At 39.9% G+C, this 18,940-nt stretch overlaps 1 protein-coding gene and 1 long non-coding RNA gene across 6 annotated transcripts in view; one reads left to right on the top strand and one right to left on the bottom strand.

Annotated features, from left to right (window-relative positions):
- LOC140667872 (uncharacterized) overlaps positions 1 to 18,940 on the top strand; it is a 248,724-nt gene that overhangs the window by 31,147 nt on the left and 198,637 nt on the right. The window lies entirely within an intron of this gene.
- The window catches only part of LOC140667864 (E3 ubiquitin-protein ligase MIB1-like), a 297,267-nt gene that overhangs the window by 148,039 nt on the left and 130,288 nt on the right, over positions 1 to 18,940 (bottom strand). The window lies entirely within an intron of this gene.

Here is an 18,940-nt window from a genome sequence, read left to right as displayed (position 1 = left end):
TTTTGAGAAAAATAAATTACTGTTACGTGAAATGTGTCATATTTTCGATAAACGTAGGCGTATTTGTGTAAACAATTGAGATCGCGTTACTTGGGTGTCTGTATAAAATGGCGAGAGCAATTTATTCGAATCTCCGCGATTGTTTTTCTTGAAATTGTTATTCGTTAGATCGTTATGCAACGCGATGTAGCGTGCAACACTTTTAAATTGCAACAAAACTCGGATGCACGAGAATGTTTCAACCTAAAAGTACAATGTCACTTTAAATTGGCTCCCTTTGATTAGCAAATTTTGCTTCGTCGACAAGATGACGAAGAACAACGTACATTACGTCGAATTCGCGACACGAGTTTAAATATAAATGTCCTTTAGCATCACATAGTCGACAACAAGCCAGTCGACGTAGGTTAAAACGAGTCGCAGCAAGTTGCGAGGACACGATAGGTGTGCAAATATTAGCTACCGCGAAGAGGCAGCTCTCGGTTAAAATGAATGTCAAGCGTTTTTGTAATTGTACCTTTTGCTTGAAACTTCATACGCACACATTTGACTAAAAATGGAATCTCGTTTCATCACAGCAATCTTATTTTAGTTAATTTTATCTAGTAAACTTTATTTCACTGAAATTATATAATTTTAATGCTAAAAGATTTTTTAATCATTTTTAATTTGCACGAATGTTTGAAATATTTCAAATAATCAGATTAATTTTTTCTAGTCTGCCTAGTTATGAGGAAATATTTGACTAACCCTTTGGTCACCAATACGATGTTCTGTATAAAAAGGCGACGGTATATCGTTTCGAACGTACGATCGTCCGTGAAAACTATTTCCTGCATCGCGGATTTATGCGCCGTCGTTTGGTCGATGGCGTCCAGTCGGAATGGTTGAAAAATCATAGCCCCGGGAACGCGAAATGATAACGATTTGTCTCAAGAATCCCGTCCCGACGACAGGAAGTCTCATGGCTGATGACCTCCCCTATAAAGAGTTCGATCTTCTCGCTCCCGGGCAATACCTTTCGGACGCGCGATTCGCTCGGTAAACGACCGGGAGAAATATATTTACGTTCGCAATCGTATAATATCTCCTGACCGTTTACAGGCTGTTAACGTATCGCGGCGCATTGTAAATCGAACGGTCGACGATAACCGTTTCGCGATTATCGATTAATGCGCGAGAAGAACCCGGAACGCGATGCTGCGAGAAACTCTTTTTAACAACAGGCTATCGCGATGCTTCTCGATACAAAATTCCATTCCATTATTCGCCGCGTATCGCGTAAATTCGCGGACGATCGAGCGTACGCTGAACGGTGGTCCAAGTGCGAACAATCGCGCGAAACGAGCGAAAACGTTGTTTCTGTTTTAACGGGGGTTGATCCCGACGCGGCGGATTCCCGCCGAACAAACGAGATAATCTATTCAACGCGGACCAAAAGTGCAACTCCCGGCGGCGCGCAAAACGACTAACACGCGGAAACAGCTCAGCGAAGGGACGCTCGTTCGATACTTTTACATTACGATCCTCGAATATCCAGCCGGGGACGGTCTCTTCTCGCCACTTGGACTCGTCGAGTGGGTCAGAAATGAGACCCTTCACAAGTCTGTCTCTGAAAACTGCGTCTTCAACCTGTCTGCGATCCTCGACCGCTTCTTTCGGGAAATCTCTTCGAGATGCACTTTTTTTTTCCTTTTTTTGCGAGAAGAGACCGAGTTAACGGAACAACGGCAGATGGGTTTCCTTATTCCAGCCCGTTATCCTCCCGACGATTTAAATCCACCGTGTCGTCTTATCCCTTACTTTAGCGAGATATACTCGCGATTAATGAGCTCGTTAAATCACTCTCGCGGTGGCTTTGTCGGATTTCTCTCCTCGCAGAACTCGGAAATATACACATACGGGAAGCGGCGAGAGAGGGCTGCTCTGGCAGAAAGACTTTGCTTAATGTTGCACAAATTGTTGCGCCTGTCTGGGGCGCGGGTCTCGCCGAGTAACTCCATCCCCGGAGCTTTTCGGACCCAGAAAAATAGCAGGAGATTTTATCTGTTAATTGCGCGTTCTAAATCCCCGTGAAATAGCGCGGCTCGAAGCTGTGCGACGTAAATAAGGCGACAATAATTACTTTTAAATCGTACACAGCCGGCCGCGCGTTCTCATCCGTAATCAGGAATTATCGAGAAGCCGCGACAGGAGACGCATCGTTCTCCGTTAATCTTATCGAGTCGTTTGATACGATCCGTTGGATAATTTAAGAGCAGATTATAGGGGAATTATAAAAAAGAGAAACGCGACGGTCCCTGTATGTGTGTATGTGCGTCTCGGTCGTATTACGGATTATAAGTTATTAAATTATTAACCGATAGATTCTCGAATAAAGTAGAAAAGATAAAAAAAAAGCAACGTGTTTTTTTTAAACAACTGTTACTTATTCAGCGAAATAAAGAGAATAATTACATCTCAACATAAACAATATAAGTTGTACGCGAATATGTACATAAGCGATATACCATACATAAGTAATAAAATATATTTTCCACACAATTTATTTTTCGTGTCAGGAGATGTTATAATTATATTATAATTTTTTTTTGTTTTTTTTTAATGCCATCGATACGCTTTAAAGTAGCTGTATTATTCATCGCGATGAAATTTCACAACGCTCCATTTTAGAGTTGATTTACAATTTTATATTGCGCCTGGATAAATATCAAGTTTGATGCTGAAGTCATAAAGATCGCTGCGGTAGGTAGATAGGTAGGTAGGTAGGTAGGTAGGTAGGTACCGATATGGCCACTCCGTACCATCGTGGCGGAAACATCAGCCGCTAAATCAGGGTCGGATGACGCTACTTGGTAGTTTTCCTCCGCCCGGGTTAACGCGCGGCAACGTTACAAACGTATAAGGTTTCTGGGGCGAACTTGGCCGCGCTGTCACAACCCGGCTTAATATAAATACATACGAATTTTAGCGGCGCGCGGTCGGCTTAGCGTAACTTGAAATTAACGCGGATAAACCCTCGTTTCGGTGGACCAAAGTTTAATTCCTATTTGTGAATTCTAATTGAAAATTTTGCTTGTAGGTAGCGTAAATTGAGAAACATGCTTAGATCTGTTGCTTAGTGTGGATTGAATTTTTCGATATAAAATCTTTATTTATTAAAAAAAAGACATTTATAAATTTTCTATCAATCGTTCCTACATACATATAGCTACAAGCAATCAAAACTTTAGGAATCTATTAGAATTTTCGATATGATAGATTAAAAAACAAACACAGCCTTCAGAACGTCTACCTGATTTAAATAAAAATTAAATACGAAAGAATTTTTCACTTTTTGTAAATTTTATAAAAGTTTATATATACTTAAATGGAACTTTTATTTCGATTAGAAAGAATTTTAATATACATATAATTTAATCTATAATTTTAATATATAATTTTAATATAATTATAATTTAAATATTTAACAGAGTAAATAATTTACTATTTGTATATTATTTTTAATCGCGCATATGTATTTATTTTTAATCCCATTTTATCTGGGTTCATTATTTAAATAAATTGAACAAAAATGAGAAAAAAAGAATTTTAAATATAAATCTTGTAGCAATTTATAATTTATATACTTAAAAAGATAATAATTTTTTGGGAAAGTTATATATTTATTTAATTAAATATCTGCCTGAAGGAATATAATAATTCGACGTGTTTAATGATAATACTTTTTGAAAATAATTATTTTGGGCATTACTATAATTTGCATCTTATATACATATTTGTATATTACACATCAACACAGTTTTAATGTAATCAACTCCGCTATTGCGCATCGACCAGTGAGTCAGAGACAAACATTTATTTTATGTGATGGAACGTATATTTTTTATTTACACGTTACTGCATGTTATTTTCAATCCAAAGTTTGCTTGGTCGGAATCTATGCATCGCAATGTTAAATAATATCGCTCGCTATAATAAACGCTAAAATTCTGGCCGGGGAAAAAAAAAAACGTGCAAAGTTGAATTACATAGCCAGTGTGTCCGATACTGCAGATTTCTCGTAGAACGTCGAAGGCGCGAATCACCCGAGCAGCTCCCGCGAGAGGATATTAACGCTCTTGAATGCGCTCTGCCAATTTAAAGTTCAGGGATGTTAAGCGGCCGTAGTGGCAAGTGGCGGCTTTGGAATGAGATCGTGGTCGCGATAGGACGTGGGAGTGGGAAAAACGACAGGTTTGCGAGAGTAAGAGGGAGATAGAGAGAGAGAGAGAGAGAGAGAGAGAGAGAAATTTCTTTGACAACGGACGGCGGCTTCTCTCTACCCGAACTACACCGGGATTTAAGCACCCACTCCGGCGCACCGCAACGAGTGCCGTAGCTAAGTAGACTTTCCTGCCGCCGGAATAATTACCCAATAACAAGTTTTCGTCGGCGGATAATAAAGCTTTAATTAAAACGCGATAATCGCCGTTTATCAGCACGGCGGATATCAACGCCTCGTTTTGTCACTGATCTTATTTTGAATAAAATTGTTCCACTCGCAATCGTCAAGCTATTTTAGATTACTATCCTTCTCGTTCACTGTTGCAACATATCTGTTTTCTGTTGATACAATCCGACTAGAGACTTTGATTGTTTTAGATATATGCAAAATTTCAAATGACAATTGCTGTCGAGTAGATTCTATTATAAGTCGCAACGAGAAACCGAATATTTTTCCGTTTGAACCGTCGGAAAAACGATAACGAAGATGACAGGATCTGTAAATATCGGTTAGAAATGGGATATCGCTTTAAAATATTCATAAAGAAGCACAACCAGAGCGGAACTTATGGCATCGAGCTTCTGTCCAATCTTCAGCTAACACGCCCAGCGAGAAATTCCATGAATTTGGAATGCTTCAGCCATGATAGCATCCTAAAGTACGTGTTTGTGGTTACGATCTCGTGTGCGTCACAGATTTGTCGCATGTGTTATTGGGAACAACTAAAAATAGCGTTCGACTTGTCTACTTTCAATTCAATTTTAGCTTATATACAATAGTTAAAAAAATTTTCTACATACTTTTTTTTACATTTTTCCTTTTCCTAAACTTTCTTCAAAAGTAATCGACTAAACATATTCATTCCGGAAACAATTAAAATTGTCATTTGACTTTCTCTCTATAAAAAAAACAATTCGATTATATCTTAAATAATTGATTACGGCGATAGCTGAACCATGAATTTTCTGTTTGCAATAACGAGTGACAGATAAACCTAGCATAGCTATTTGACTAACTTCCTTGATTGGTGTTCATCACCGCCAGCATCACCGGCAGCTATTTATTATGCAGATGGTTATGATGACGGTGCGACGTGCAGTTACAAGTTGGCTGAAAGCTGACAAACTCACGAACGACTTTAAATTGACGAGCGAACGCAACGCGGCCGAGAAGCCGAGGCCGGGCCTACGAACGGTCGATACCCGACGAGTGCCAAGTTAATTCATTTAATTCGCCATGCGTTGCCGAGCGGTGCCGTGTTCCAGGTTCCAGGACTAGTAGATCAACGAGAGAGGAAGGGGAGTTGATAAAACGTATTGCCGTGTCGTATACGTTACAATTTAACGAACGGTCAACGAATTCGCGGTTAATGTATGCGTGGCCCGTTAAATTCGCTGCCGGTTGTAACTGCAACTCGCTAACTTATTTGAACTGCATGTCGCAGCCGAAAAGCGCAGCGCGGAACCGTGCTCGAAACCCGAGCGAAAAATTAAATTATATCGATTTAGCGAAATGGAATTTTGCAATCATTTTATTTCGGTGCTCGCGTATAATGCAAAGCTATATGCATATAATGAGAATCCTTTTATAAAAGTACTACAAGCTTATACACAGATTCGTCGCGCTCACTTTGTCCCATTCACTCCCTCTCCTTTCCCCTCCTGGCATGTGATACATGCATTTTCTCCTTATCTCAAGGGCTACATTCTTACGGCTGCGATTTATTAATTCACAAGCAAAAATGGAGAAAGTTTCGACTCTCGGGAAGGAGACATAGTCTTTTCTTCGATACATATTTTATCAGTGCGATTGTATAAAAGAATCTTTGACCAATAAGAAGGCAACAGCGTCGTCTGGAGACTATTAAAATTTAATCATTCATCTCGATGATTCATTGCAATGAGAGAATTATCATTTACAATTTTTTTCTTCATTCGAGCCTGTATATTTTTGAAAATATTAAAAATATTACATCTGTATCAACGAAATATCCATCTGTCATTGCAATAACATTTGAAGAAGCAAGAATAAAAAATAAATAAACTTTAAAGCGCAACAGAATTGCGAAAGAAATAAAACGCATATTCTTTAAACAGATATAAACATAATGTAAAATATTATACATAACTTGTAGACTTTCTGCTATTTGTACAAAAATCTATTGAAAATTTTTTCTAATCAAAGCAAAATAGGCTTTATTTTTTTCACACTTTCAATTACACCAATTTTCAAGACGTAAGACTAGAGAGCTTTGAAGTTTTAATATATTTCTTTTTAGCCCTTTAATTTAATGTTGACGTGGTCATCTAAAACGCAATATTCGTTTGAAAAGATACAGCGTAAAAGAAGGTAGATTATCCAGGTTGCTAAATCGAATATTGTTGAATCAAGCAACCTACCGGATCTGAAACAAAGTTTTGTACATTGCCTCTCGAATCTCGTGCATCCGTCTTCCCAAGAGGCGACGTTATTCCGCAGTCCTCTGCTATTTTTCCTCGCCTATCTACAAGTAGGACATATTCTTCTCAGGTTTCTTTCCTGACGCATTCTTTGCAGGAATCGAAACGCGAAGAACGACGTAACGCCCCACGGGAAATCACTTATGATGCCTGATACGCTCGTTCTTTCTCGTTACCATTAGCATCATACAAACGACCATCGTTTTCTTACGCGATGATGGAATGTTGGAAAACAATGAATCGCGTTGCAATCTCCGGCTGCCTTGACAAAAGACACGTTGACGTCTTTCGTCAACAATGGAAGAAGGAAACGAGATATGTAAAATTTTACGTAAAATTGAGAATCGTTATGGCGAATGGCTGAAATTATTAATAATTAACGCGAAAATGTAATAAAAAATTCATGGCAAACTTCATTTACGAGATACGTCCGTTTACTTTCACTGCATCGCTCGATCCGGTATGAATCATTCGCGATCGCAAAGGTATTATCTCAACTGTGATATCGCGAGACAGTGGATTTTCGAATTGAATCGATTCTCTCTCTCTCTCTCTCTCTCTCTCTATCTCGCTTTCTCCCTCTCCGTTTTTCCCTCGCACCTAGGTATCAACCTGGATTAATAATTCATACGTGTGTGAACGTCGCATAAAGTCGACGGTCTTTCCGCGCCAATATTAACACGGCTAATGGAGCCCCGGCTGTGCAAAGTTCCGGCAATATTAATGGGGAATAATTTAAAAGTTTGAAATGAAACGGCGACAATAGCGAGCAGGGACCGCCGGACGAATGCTCAAGATGAATATCTATTCACCGTAAATGAAAACTTTCGGTATTCAAAATACTGAATGTCGATAATTCGCCTGCAATAAGGAGAGGGCTCTTTGATGGACTTTCCAAAAAGCAGCAAACTTCTGCATCTCGTCCGGCACTCGTTCTTTTGTGTAACTGTTGCAAATTTATGCCGCGCGCTTTGTTAGCATTACCTTCCCTTAACGGGCTATGTATACAAAGTGTCCCGGAACTGCCGGGCAAATCCTTTCATCTGTAGATTCTTTGACCTATTTGAAATTAATCTTTTCCTTAATGAAAACTTAATTACAATTTTTTTTCTCACGTTCTCCTAATCTGCGAAATTAATTAACCACGTTATTAATTAAAATAAGATCCCACTTTGCATATATATATATATATATATATATACGTCTCACTGATATTAACGTCGCTCGGATCACTCTGTTCGTTAGATTTCACGCAAAATCCGAGAGATTTGCTAAAACGAGGATCTCCGGATGATATCCCCGTGTGTTTCAGACTTAACGTTGAGCCAAAATCGACTAGCGCTCTCAGTTACACCTGCTTGCTGTATAAATGCATTTGTATAAATGGTTGCATTAGTATACGTACGTGTACATTTTATATATGTAATTGGGGTTTATGGTTAGCTTAGCAGCTAGGTCAGCTATCGTGGGATTTCCTGAACATACGAGCGCGTTAATTCTAATTCGGAACTGCCGTTCGTGTGAATGCGCGTACGTGTGTGCCGAAGGTGAATGGAATTTGCGGCGTATCGATATTAGCTGCTTCGCGCAGCTATTCATCCTCTTAGAATTTATAGCCGATGAATTCGTTCGGGAATCAACTCGCTAATTAATATTCTCGCGCCGTTACGGTCGTTCCGCTGTAGGATTTGTTCTCAGACACGTCTGTGTCATATTTACGTGACTCGGCTGTGATATTTTCTACTACGTATTTTTCCAGTAGTTAAGAAGAAAACGCGGCGGTGGCGACGGAATGTTTTCGGTGAAAATATTCTCGGGGAATTTAAGTCCGGAAGGCACTGCGGAGTGGGTGCGGTAGATACGGCACGGACGTAAAATCGGACATTAGTAGGTGGGAACGTACCTGGGCGACCCAAATGTATTTTCTCGGGGGTCGGTGTGTACGTAAGATTTGTGCACGGAGCCGGACTAAGAATTGCCGTTCGGGCCATTTGGGAATGAATTGTCGCGGGCATTACGCTGAGAATTGTCGAGGTAACCGGTGGGAGGCGTTTCTCAAAATTATGGCCTCATCCCCGGGCATACGGGCCGTTCTAGCGTCGCGGCCAGCGGCGTGAAGAGTTTAGATAAATTTCACGGGGGCTTTAAATAAATTCCACCCGAAGAAAGTAATTCGCCAAACGGCTCTATCACAAACACTTAAATTTCATTAATTTACGCTATCGATACAACCGAATGACACTTGTGAAAGAACGATTAACGTCTTCTTAAATCGAGCTTGACAGATTTCGCAACCATCAATCATGATGATCGAAATAATGAAATAACAATACAATTAATGTTGCATCACGCATCGCGTGCGAATTTAACGACGATATATGGTGTGGCGAAAATTGTAGAGAATATAAATCTATCTGTGTGAAGCAGAGCATATTGACAATTAGAACGTACGGCCATGTTTATCTGTTAAAATCTATCATGCGGATTCTCTCCGGGCATTGTTCTCTTTTTTTTTTCGTCAATGACGCTTACTCTCGACGGAAACGTCAGATAAATAAATGAAATTCAAATTGAATGTACGCGATAAATAGCGCGTTTCCCAACATTTCGGTAACAGCAACCGTTTAGTAAGTGGTTTTAAAAATTTGTTACGTTCAATTTGAGACACGTGTAACCGAATGGAACATCAATATCCATATTTGCGCGAGGTTAATTTTGTTATTGTACAGTGACTTTGTGCCATATGTATCTACATCCGTCTTTTTCGTACACGCCGCCGTTTTTTTTTTGTTTTTTTTTTGCTCCCTCCCTTTCTCTCTCTCTCTCTCTCTCTCTCTCTCTCTCTCTCTCTCTCTCTCTCTCCAAGGCGTAAGAAAAGTTGTGGAGTCAATATTTTCGCCGTATCCCACATGGGAAATACATCGTACGTCTACCAACGTTATATGTGACATTTTCTCGCGGTAATGTCGCGCACTCGTATAGGTTTAGACTTACGGCACGTGACACGGGGTTTAATAAAAGTAGTACTACGCAGCGAGGAGGGTTTGTTTCGCAAAAGTGTGATCCGTGTTAGTAAACGTAAAGTGACAAGAGCAAAGAGCGCTGGACAATGGACGGCGCGCGATAAAAGATGGTTATGAATATAATAGCGAACGATAAAGTTCGGGATCCTCCGCGGGGTAATCCTCCAGGTTTATAGTATATACGCTATATAGTCGAGACTGAAAACAGCGGATCCAAGGTATTCGCGCGAGCATACGTACTATTCTACTTTCCGGCGGTAGTAGTGCAGTCGCATTTTATTCGGCCCTCGCGGTTTCGCCTAAGTAATCATGGCACTCGACTCGGATTGCTCCGACAATTTTCATTCCGGAATGTTTACGACATTTAGTTTTCATGAGATGCGCCATGTTATTTCATTACGATGGTTTAAATGAAATTTTCCATTGAATTTTGTGCGCGCAGCTACGTATGTACCTTAAATTGAAAACAATTAAATTTGTCGTATTCTCGAATCATTTCTGATTACAAAGATGCAATTAATCGCAAGCGGTTTTACAATGCTTGGCAAAAAGGGGAAAATACGTTTCTATACAGTCGGATGACTCTTGTATACGTCTAATATTTCTCTCAACGTAATAATAGCCCTCCACTTCGTCCTTAGTGAATTATGTGAAACGTAAATGGATTTCCATGATTTCGCTATTGTATACGTATCAATACGACGGTCGGTATTCACGCAGCGCGTTATCATCGATCTTGCCGTAGTGCATCGCTTTCTATGTGCTTCGCACCCGCGCGTTATCACAATGCTGCCGATATTGTCAACATTTGCAGGGTACAGTGTCGCGCGCCCGCGGTTGGTATACGTTATGTTTATGAAGTGTGCATAGTCCTCCACTTATGAATAATGTTACAACCAACGCCGTAACGTAAAGTGACGTAACGCGGTGCCGTTACTTAGTCACACGCATACACAGTATCCTTACCTACGGTGATATCGAATACGATTATGGCACCCGATGAACATTATTTTGCAAGACGCGCGAAAAGTCAATCGCATTTCTCTCGCGAGACTTTAACGACGTGGCGCGGCGCGGGTTCGCGTATATCGCGAGACTACCAAAGTTTTTCATAGAACAAGTATATATTTTCAAAGAATCCTAACGTCTTACATTATTATACATTGTAGAAAAAATTAGAAATAATTTTAATATTTTACAACAAAATTTCTTCTTCTTGAGAAATATTTTTGTTTTCTAAAAACTTGTTTTAAGGAGATAACATCTCCAGCAAAAAAATTTGTTGAAATATGTACATTAATCTCTTTTTTTTTCACTTTTACTCACTTTTACTCACTTTTATTTTATCGTTATTTTTAATATATCATTATATAAAAAGATTCATAAAATTATTTATAAAAATAAAAATATCATTTGCTCTCTTCTCGTGTATCCGCGGAAAAAACTATTTGTTCATCGCAAAAAAATCGAATATATCGACTGGATATATTCAATTTTCCTTTTTGTTTGTTTAAAGCCTATACGCAGTCGCGTGAAAGCATAACATCGCGAGCCCTTTGCAAACCGCGGATGTTAAAAAACGGTAGATGATAAAACAATATGATGTCGCAACATTGACAGCAGAGAAAAATAACTCTTTTATATAAAAACAGAGCCGCAATAATGGGATTGCTGACGTTAAAACGCTTGATAGCTCCCGCAAACTATTTGCAAATAAAATATTATTAAAAGATAAACCGCGAAATCGTTGAATGATAAATCTATTTCACTTCGGTAATCATTAATGAAACCATATATCCCAGCTACGCATATTTATTGTATCTTGCAATAATTTGCCGACCTCAAACTTTCCAATAAACCGTTCAAAGTTTTTCCTCCATCGGAGATGTATAAGCTTTTCATCGGGCTATACAGCTGCAGAAAGTAGAAAAAAATACTATCGAATGAATAGGCATCTGATTGATCAATCAGGATAAGATCGGTCGCAATCATACGCGTCGTATTCGCAGCTCGCCCCCCTCGTGATGGAAAATTCGTCGTAATATCTCGTAGAGAGTTCGATTTCGAAAGTCATCCGTGCGAGAACGTCACGTAAAATCGCAGAAAGTAGATCCACAATGGCCGTAAAAAGTTCTTAACCAGACGGCCCGCCGTCGTCCCCGCAATCCCCTAACGAAGAACATCGCCAACTTTAGCGCCGGCTTTATCTGCTTATCCGAGTTTAACGTGCTGTTATTACGCGAAGGTTCATCCAAATGCGAATCATGCCTCGCCGTACGCTATATATATATATATTTCGCGCAGTCGTTATTAATGGCTCACGCAGAGGTCCTGTAAATGTAATTTGCCCGTAGGAATTTCTTACTGAATCTTACGCGATATATATATATATATATATATATATATATATATATATATATATATATATATACTTTATTCTGTGTGATCTCTCTGTTAAAAACGTAATAACGTGATCCGTGACGCCGATATTATTTTAATTCTCATTTCATCTCACATCTTTCGTTTCTTCATTTCATTTCTTATCTCGCAAATATAAAAATTTATAAAATTGTTGAAGAATTAACGAATCTCTTGGAAATAAAGTACGTAGAGTCCAAGGCGCGATTCAGCTCGCGTTTGAAATTGGCACTACTTTGCGATTCAAACAACTCGTCAAAATATCAACCATGTATCGGCCAATGAACGGCTCATTGACGATTTAAACGAATCATATGACCTGCGGGAGTCTACAGCGGATAACGTAGTCGTCGCGTTATCTATACGTGAGGCAGTAAATGAGAACTCGTAGCCCCGTTATATTGGCTTTGTGAAGAATCGCTCTCCAATGAAAGCGTTAACGAACCACGTCGTTCCTTCTCGTTCTGCTCAACTGGTCCATTTTCCAATGGTTTTGCTCTCTTCCCCTTTACTTCCTTTCTCTCTTTTTCTCACCCTCTATTTCTCTCGCTTCTTCCTTCCCTTCAGATCCACGCATTCGCACCACATTTAAACTGGTACATACACATACTCGCTCATCCCGAACACGTATAGATCTCTTTTATTTCCCTTTATTTCCTCCATGCGAAGTCCGACTAACAGAGAAGCCGAAACGAACTCCTGTACATTAATCCAATTTGTACGAATTAAGGATACCATTAATAACGTATTCAACCGCGTTTGCCGAGACCGAAACAGACAGCTGGCTTGCCGTTTGACGTTATTCCTGTCGGACGCTTATTGTCCCCCCTGTATACGTTACGTAAAACAACAGATTATTTTTTACAAAATAAAAACATATTATAATTATAATTTGTTTGAAATCAGATTAAATTATAATTCAGATTAGAAGATAAAATGTTGAAAACATTTTGTAAGAATAATATTGTGCCAAAATTGGCTGACCAAATAATTTCTATATCTACTTATAATCTATTTATAATTATGAAAAACAGGTTTTTCACATTTTATTAATTTAGTACAATTATATTGCTTTCAATAAAATGATTGGAACAATTAAATCGAAAATAGAGCAATAAATTGCGATAAAAGAAGAGAATTGTAAATTCTTCTAAATGTTTCATTCAATTGTAATTTAAAGTAACTATGTCAGTTCAATCAGGTTTTCCATGCAGAACTAAAGTAAACCAAGCCGAGTTGACTTAAATTGAATAAATACAATATTTTAGCTGTATAAATTTCTCTGCTGAGAAATCAAAAGTAATGGGAGGGACGAAAACTCTCTATATCAATGAAAGGACACCGTTCTTCGTCACGTTGTCTCTCGGCAAGCCCAATCGCCCTCCCATCCGTGCTCGTCTCGCCTTGATCCCAAACGTGCAAGTCGCACGGGCACGTTTGCGGAAATTCGCATAAATCGCGACAATTGGGTCGTGAAAATAGAGCCGCCATCCGAAGAGCGTCTCGCGGTCATCGCGACGCGTCCTCGCCACGTACATCTCCTCTCGCAGCAGTCACGTTCGGATGAGATGTGAGGATAGTGGTCGCATGACGTTGGATATCGAGAAAACAGGACGAGACTTCGTGGACCGAATGTTTGGCAGATAATTTCGAACTAACCTTTCCAACGTTCAGATAAAGATTCTTTGTCGCGTTAATAGTGTCAAGTTCATTTTTGAAATAAGAATACGAATCGTCTCAATGTTATGCAAATTTCGTATAAATTAACGAGTACTGCTTTCACTCCTTTTTATAAACTCTTTTTTGCATTACAGTCTATATATTGAAAAAATTACTTCTTACAACTGGATGTTCATGTTTGAAATTGTTTGTAAATTTTCATTTGATTGTGATTGTCGTGCGTACAGATACAGGAAGAACCTCCTCCTTCTCCATTTCCTTGCCCAAGTTCTAACGACGGCAATGGTTACCGCAGTGTCTTCAACGAGCCAAAGCTGCTCTTGCCGATGAATAGTGAGCAAAGTTGCGTAATATGTGGCGGCGCGGATGCGCGAAACTGCGTATCGGCTGCCGCCGCCACAGTCGCAGATGCATCGCGAGTTCTTGAGCGCGGTCTCGCGCTATTCGTTTAATTTAAGACACGTGCAGGCCAAGTCGCGAAATTTAAAAGTAATTTCCGAGCTACGATAAAATGCATAAGGCGCGGAGATATAAAATATATAAGCAAACGGAGACTATATTAGCAGTTATACGCGTTAATCCTTCGAGTGTTTCGAGCTGATAAAAATTTCCATTTTACGATTTTAATTCCGAAAGATAAAATTCTTCCTTTATTGCCTTTCTTATTAAGTTTATCTTTCCAAACTTATTTGCTTTTCTTTTCAATTTCCAATTATTCAAAATTATTACACTGTAAGAAAATTGAATTGTCTGCTGTGGATCATTCGCGTCAGCTGTTGAAAATAAAAATTCAGCGCTACATGAATTGTTCTTCCTCTCATGTAAACTGCGAGCGGAAAATCGAAAGTAACGTTTTCGCAAGTTCCGAATCGTTCCTGAATTAATTCGCACTTGGACATTCCACGCGCGATTATACCACTTGCCATGAGAAGTGCCGATAAAAATCTAATTACGTCTGTTCGTTCCGTGATAACTTGATTTATTCGATAATTACTGTCATCGTTAAACCATATCGCGCGAGAACGCGGGTTCAACTATGTACGTGCACGATTATGTGAGGCTCTCAAAGTGAGAGAGCTCATGTTGTGTCGGATGATCTCACGCAAATTTGCATGCGAGAGGCTTCTTTGGACCGCGAGAAGAGCAAAAAAGGAGGGGGAAAAAAAAAAAGAAACACTGAAATGAGAAGCATCGTACATTTGGAAAACGTGACTAGTTATCTGTCGAAAGAAAGGATCGTGAAAAAGCAGTGATAATAACTGGATAACGGTTATAGCGGCGCGTTGTTAGCCATATGCTACAACGCTGGATTGTTATCGTTCCCGGACAATCCTCCGTTATTTACCGCGCGAGACCGATTTCCCTGGCGATGCGAAAAATGGCGGGCCACGCAAATACGCGACGAGTAGCGGGTTAACGGCGACACTTTCGAAATTTCTTTTGCAATTTATGGCCGGCTCAAGGACGTCGCTAAGTTCCCCGGAAAAGCGACGAGCGGCTGTTACAACTTTCGGAACACCGTAAGAGCTCCTCCGATAAACTTGACGCTCGCAGTAGATATACGTCTCGACGCGAGACGGATATCGCCGTTACTCGAGCAGATTGGACGTCGGTTAAATCCAACGACGACGTTGTCGTTCTTCCGTTTGTTTCCAAAGAAATTAGTTCTCCCTAAGAAAGATGAGTCGCTCATGTATAACGAAGGTACACGTCTTGCGCGCTTCATTCGTATCGGGGTCGCGTTAGATGATAAATCGTAGTCAAAGATGGTTTGGTAAATTTCGGTGACCCAAGCCTTGACGATGAATAATGACTGGCAGGGGCGAAAGTTCGTGAGGTTTTGCAACGTGTGCACGCCTAGTCGGGTGATCCCAGATGTGTTACAACGGATCGACCGACCCGAATAATAGAGTGGATGGAAGATTTTATTTATACTAACCGACGTGAAAACAACTGCACATATACGACATTGGAAAAACCGTACCAACGTGTTGTCACAGAGTACCAGCTGCAAAAACTCACTGTAAAAACTCGCATAAACTTTTAAACTAAATAATATATAGTCAATATATATATAACGATGTCAAATATTTAGAAATTTATGTGCATATAATTCCTCCTCTCCAAACAAAATGAAATTTTATATTCCTGGCGATGAGGATATCCCATGAATCCTAGTTCTCCGCTTAATATGAAACGCGTTGCCCTAGGCGCGAGTCCTTGATAGACATCATTACACCTCGGCAACCCTCGTCTTCGTCGCCTCTCTACGTACGTACGAGCCCTAGCGCCGATAAATTTCCGTCAGGGAAAATGAAAGTTCGAGCGGCGACCCGAGAGAAGAGACGGCGAGTTTGGCGAATAATTTCTATCATCGCGCGTGCTTCGCTAAATTCATAACCTAACGTTTAAAAGGACACTCGAGAGTGTGGGACTATACGTCGCTCTCTCCACCGGCTACGAGGCAGGGCCAGTAAATCTTGGACCGCACTTAATTACATTCCCAGCCGGCCCCTCCCCTCTCTTCCCCGCCGATCCCCTTTGCAGCTTCTCTCTCTCTCTCTCTCTCTCTCTCTCTCTCTCTCTTTCTCTCTCCTTCTCTCTCGGAAAACGGGCTAACGATGTTTTTAATGTTCGGACTTAAAAAAAGCACCTCGGAATACCTTCGGCGCCGTAAACGTTCCTTCGCCTCTACACGTCTGGGAATATTAAGGGCCGCCGGCTTGCCGGAGAGGAACCGCGAAAAGATAAACGACAAGCTGGAAAAATAACAGTCGAATAGAGATTTTCGCTAACGCGAGGTAATTAAGTCTCCAGCGAGACTTTTCGTCCGATCGATCTACTCGCTTCGAGGTGAATCTCCTTCAATCGCATCTCCGATCGCAACATCGAGATAATACGATAATAATTTTTATCGTCTAAATTTTTACGCGTTTTCAATTATCGCGATTACAGCTGAAACTAGAAACTTTTTTTCATCTTAAATCTGAAAAACAGAGTTGGAATATGTTTTCCATCCGATTGTTTCTTTTTTCCGGTATCCTCAAAGAGTCATAGAGAAAAATATTCTAAAAGATGAAATGTCACTGGCGACCCGAGAGACGTCGACGATGACGCGGCAAAATGTAACAAAGATCCACTTAGGTCGCTTTCGTCGTGGAACATCAAAAAGCGACGGTAGCCGGGCATCAGCCGGATTCCGCACGGCACAGGTGGATTATGTTGGCGCGGCGGGTACACCACGATGAAATTTGTTGATTCGTAATCCGGCGAGAAAGCTGTGCACCTCGAAAGCGCCGAGTAATGCAATATCAAGAGAGAGAGAGAGAGAGAGAGAGAGAGAGAGAGAAACGTGAGGCGCGGCGGATATTGTACAGGGCGCAATAATACTAAAGCAAACGAGTACATCAACCGCTGACTAATTGCGAAACGTTGTTACTATTCGCATAACAATACGGCAAGATGGCTTGGAAACAGCGGTTGCCGCTGGTTACGTTGTCGAACGCGAGCGTTTGCTCGCTCGCACACTTCGTCTCGCTGTCATTGAAATTTTAAGAGCACGATCCTTGCCGAGCGAACGTGCGAGCTATAAATTATTCCGTAATATTGAACTCTTTTTATCGATGGAGGAATAATAATTCGCGAGATAGTCGTGCTCGCGATGATTAAGTAATCGAATTCTGTTGGACATGCGGGCTGTTCCAGTTAAGAAAATTAGTTATTATTCAGTACAATCGCGTTGTAAAAACACGAGAAACCGTGCGACGTTATCCCGATTCTGAAGTAGATACAACAGCGTACGATGATCGATTTAATTTGCCTCGGGTTCGCCTTATCGATCTGTACGCGTCGTCTACTCTCCTTTCGAAAGACGAGCTACGACGAGGTACACGCGAGAGGCGTTGCCATGGGATGAATTAATTGTGTTACGAGACAAGCGTTCTGCTAATGAGCTAATCTATAGCATTTGCTCCTTTGTCTTGTAATTAGGCAGGACCGAAGCGACGCCTTAAAGCTCGCTTGTTCTCAAAGTCTCGGGGGCGCTTAGGCTACGGTTCTGTAAACGCCCAAGTTTCTCCGAATTCGTAATTTAATTTTCGCTTCTGCGTCTTTGAGAAAGTATTATAACAAATACCGCGTATAAATACACATATATCGTGCTTGATGTTAAAAGAGTGTAAATATTAAAAAAAGGATTAAAAAGAATTTTATTCTAAAGTAAAAGTTCCTCTTCATCAAAGTTTATATTTATTTCTTATAGGTTTCTTTATTTTTATATATATATATATCGTTATATATATATATATATATATATATATATATATAATATTTATTTTATATTTTATATTTATTCCTTTTCATAAATAGAATTTACACTGACAAAAAAAAAAGTAATCTGAGTTTTTTCGAGTATGTCTAAAAAAAGTCGCTTTAATACCGATTATGAGCAAGTTGAAATATATTTTTTGTGTCGCCAAGTCCGCGTCGTATCGTTGAAAGACTGATGATGAACTTTACATTACTCAAAGATTTAGATACAAAGATAAATAGAAAAGTTTTGCTAAGAGACGCTAATAGACGTGGACAATTATCCTTCTCCAATTGTGATGATGAGCGAAATTAATTAACAATGAAGATTAGCATGCAGAGAGACAGCACGTCTGAATTTCCATGTTGAATTCTAAAGCGAGTTAGCTTCGATATTAACTGTTGATAATCGTCACAACTGTATGGAAGTTCGAAACGGCAAATTGACGACTAGATCCCATCCTAATCAAGGGTCTAAATATGCTGGTACCACCAGTTGCAACACATAGTTCGACGTAAAGATAAGTATATAACTACATTCCCGCCCAAGACACAAAGGGAGGCTTAGTTAGAAATCAATATATACGCGCTTTTTTTTTATATATATATATATACATATCCCTGCGAAACAAAAGTGCGTGAACAAATGAAAATTAATTCGAAATGTGCAATAACACCATCAGGAGAAATATGGTTCCGGATAATACACGGGCAAACCGATATCGCGTAAATATCTGGTCATCATTATTCAATTAATATGCGCTACATGCGAATCTATGGTAATC

This window comes from Anoplolepis gracilipes, chromosome 7, assembly GCF_047496725.1.
Source record: "Anoplolepis gracilipes chromosome 7, ASM4749672v1, whole genome shotgun sequence".
Taxonomy (NCBI): domain Eukaryota; kingdom Metazoa; phylum Arthropoda; class Insecta; order Hymenoptera; family Formicidae; genus Anoplolepis; species Anoplolepis gracilipes.
Note: the sequence above shows the minus strand (reverse complement) of the source record. Positions and strands in the feature narration are given on the sequence as shown.